Raw genomic sequence first — 3815 nt, forward strand, 5'->3', positions numbered from 1 at the left:
GGGGTCCCAGCCACACTGGGGGTCCCAGCCACACTGGGGGTCCCAGCAACCCCAGGGGTCCCAGTCACAGTGGGGTCCTGGTCATACTGGGGGTCCTGGCCATACTGGGGGTCCCGGTAACCCCAGGGGTCCCAGTCACAGTGGGGTCCTGGCCATACTGGGGGTCCCAGCAACACTGGGGGTCCCAGCAACACTGGGGTCCCAGTAACCCCAGGGGTCCCAGTCACGGTGGGGTTCTGGCCACACTGGGGGTCCCAGCGACACTGGGGGGTCCCAGTAACCCCAGGGGTCCCAGTCATGGTGGGGTTCTTGTCACACTGGGGGTCCTGGCCATACTGGGGGTTCCAGCGACACTGGGGGTCCCAGTCACATCGGGGTCCTGGCTACAAAGGGGTTCTGGTCACACTGGGGGTCCCAGCAACAGTGGGGGTCCTGGCCATACTGGGGGTCCCAGCAATGCCAGGGGTCCTGGCCATACTGGGGTCATGACAATACTGGGGGTCCCAGCAACCCCAGGGCTCCCAGTTACAGAGGGGTCCTGGCCACACTTGGGGTCCCAACAACACTGGGGGTCCCAGCCATGCCAGAGTCCTGGCCAAACTGGGGGTCCCAGTTAAACTGGAGCTGCAGCCACTCTGGGGGTCCCAGCCAAGTTGGGGACGTGGAGACACGGGGGTCCTGGCCACACCAGGGTCATGGCCATACTGGGAGTCCCAGTTACGTGGGGGGTCCTGGCCAAACTGGGAGTCCTGGGCACACCAGTCACAGCCACACTGGGGTCCCAACAACACTGGGGGGGTTCTGGCCACGTTGGGTGGTCCTGGCCATACTGGGTGTCATGGCCATACTGGGGGTCCCAGCAACCCCAGGGGTCCCAGTCAGAGCATGGTTCTGGACATACTGGGGGCCCCAGCAGCCCCAGGGTTCCCAGTAACAGAGGGTTCCTGGCCATACTGGGGGTCATGGCCATACTGGGGGTCCCAGCAACCCCAGAGGTCCCAGTCACAGCGGGGTCCTGGCCATATTGGGGGTCCTGGCCACATCAGGGTCCCAGCTACAGAGGGGTCCCAGTCAAAGTGGGTTTCTGGCCATATTGGGGGTCCCGGCCATACTGGGGGTCCCAGCAACACCAGGGGTCCCAGTCAGAGCAGGGTTCTGGACATACTGGGGATTATGGCAATACTGGGGGTCATGGCATCACAGGGGTCCCCAGCAATCCCAGGGCTCCCAGTCAGAACAGGGTTCTGGACATACTGGGGGTTATGGCCATACTGGGGGTCCCAGCAACCCCAGGGCTCCCAGTCACAGCGGGATACTGGCCATACTGGGGGTCATGGCCATACTGGGGGTCCCAGCAACCCCAGGGCTCCCAGTCACAGCGGGATACTGGCCATACTGGGGGTCATGGCCATACTGGGGGTCCCAGCAACCCCAGGGCTCCCAGTCACAGCGGGATACTGGCCATACTGGGGGTCATGGCCATACTGGGGGTCCCAGCAACCCCAGGGCTCCCAGTCACAGCGGGATACTGGCCATACTGGGGGTCATGGCCATACTGGGGGTCCCAGCAACCCCAGGGCTCCCAGTCACAGCGGGATACTGGCCATACTGGGGGTCATGGCCATACTGGGGGTCCCAGCAACCCCAGGGCTCCCAGTCACAGCGGGATACTGGCCATACTGGGGGTCATGGCCATACTGGGGGTCCCAGCAACCCCAGGGCTCCCAGTCACAGCGGGATACTGGCCATACTGGGGGTCATGGCCATACTGGGGGTCCCAGCAACCCCAGGGCTCCCAGTCACAGCGGGATACTGGCCATACTGGGGGTCATGGCCATACTGGGGGTCCCAGCAACCCCAGGGCTCCCAGTCACAGCGGGATACTGGCCATACTGGGGGTCATGGCCATACTGGGGGTCCCAGCAACCCCAGGGCTCCCAGTCACAGCGGGATACTGGCCATACTGGGGGTCATGGCCATACTGGGGGTCCCAGCAACCCCAGGGCTCCCAGTCACAGCGGGATACTGGCCATACTGGGGGTCATGGCCATACTGGGGGTCCCAGCAACCCCAGGGCTCCCAGTCACAGCGGGATACTGGCCATACTGGGGGTCATGGCCATACTGGGGGTCCCAGCAACCCCAGGGCTCCCAGTCACAGCGGGATACTGGCCATACTGGGGGTCATGGCCATACTGGGGGTCCCAGCAACCCCAGGGCTCCCAGTCACAGCGGGATACTGGCCATACTGGGGGTCATGGCCATACTGGGGGTCCCAGCAACCCCAGGGCTCCCAGTCACAGCGGGATACTGGCCATACTGGGGGTCATGGCCATACTGGGGGTCCCAGCAACCCCAGGGCTCCCAGTCACAGCGGGATACTGGCCATACTGGGGGTCATGGCCATACTGGGGGTCCCAGCAACCCCAGGGCTCCCAGTCACAGCGGGATACTGGCCATACTGGGGGTCATGGCCATACTGGGGGTCCCAGCAACCCCAGGGCTCCCAGTCACAGCGGGATACTGGCCATACTGGGGGTCATGGCCATACTGGGGGTCCCAGCAACCCCAGGGCTCCCAGTCACAGCGGGATACTGGCCATACTGGGGGTCATGGCCATACTGGGGGTCCCAGCAACCCCAGGGCTCCCAGTCACAGCGGGATACTGGCCATACTGGGGGTCATGGCCATACTGGGGGTCCCAGCAACCCCAGGGCTCCCAGTCACAGCGGGATACTGGCCATACTGGGGGTCATGGCCATACTGGGGGTCCCAGCAACCCCAGGGCTCCCAGTCACAGCGGGATACTGGCCATACTGGGGGTCATGGCCATACTGGGGGTCCCAGCAACCCCAGGGCTCCCAGTCACAGCGGGATACTGGCCATACTGGGGGTCATGGCCATACTGGGGGTCCCAGTCACAGTGGAGTCCTGGCCATACTGGGGGTCCTGGCCACATTGGGGACCCAGCTACAGAGGGGTTAGGGCCACACTGGGGGTCCTGGCCATACTGGGGGTTATGGCCATACTGGGGGTCCCAGTCACAGTGGAGTCCTGGCCATACTGGGGGTCCTGGCCACATTGGGGTCCCAGCTACAGAGGGGTTAGGGCCACACTGGGGGTCCTGGCCATACTGGGGGTCCCGGTAACCCCAGGGGTCCCAGTCACAGCGGGGTCCTGGCCATACTGGGGGTCATGGCCATACTGGGGGTCCCAGCAACCCCAGGGCTCCCAGTCACAGCGGGATACTGGCCATACTGGGGGTCATGGCCATACTGGGGGCCCCAGCAACCCCAGGGGTCCCAGTCACAGCAGGGTCCTGGCCATACTGGGGGTTATGGCCGTACTGGGGGTCCCAGCAACCCCAGGGCTCCCAGTCACAGCGGGATACTGGCCATACTGGGGGTCATGGCCACACTGGGGGTCCCAGCAGCCCCAGGGGGCCCAGTCACATTGGGGTCCCAACCACAGGGGGGTTCTGGCTGCACTGGGGGTCATGGCCATACTGGGGGTCCCAGCAACCCCAGGGCTCCCAGTAATAGAGGGTTCCTGGCCAAACTGGGGGTCATAGCCATACTGGGGGTCCCAGTAACCCCAGGGCTCCCAGTCACAGTGGGGTCCTGGCCAAACTGGGGGTCCTGGCCATACTGGGGGTCCTGCCCACATGGGGGTCCCAACCCCAGGAGGCCCCTATCCCCACGGGACACCCATGGGTGCTGTCGGTGCCGCGTGCCGGGGGCAGAGCATCCCGTGGGGGCTCCTCGGGGGGGCGAGGGTCCTTCACTAGCCTCCCCTTCCTCCACCTTCCCCCCCTCC

Source organism: Calidris pugnax, unplaced genomic scaffold (genome assembly GCF_001431845.1).
Source record: "Calidris pugnax isolate Ruff unplaced genomic scaffold, ASM143184v1 scaffold772, whole genome shotgun sequence".
Taxonomy (NCBI): Eukaryota; Metazoa; Chordata; class Aves; order Charadriiformes; family Scolopacidae; genus Calidris; species Calidris pugnax.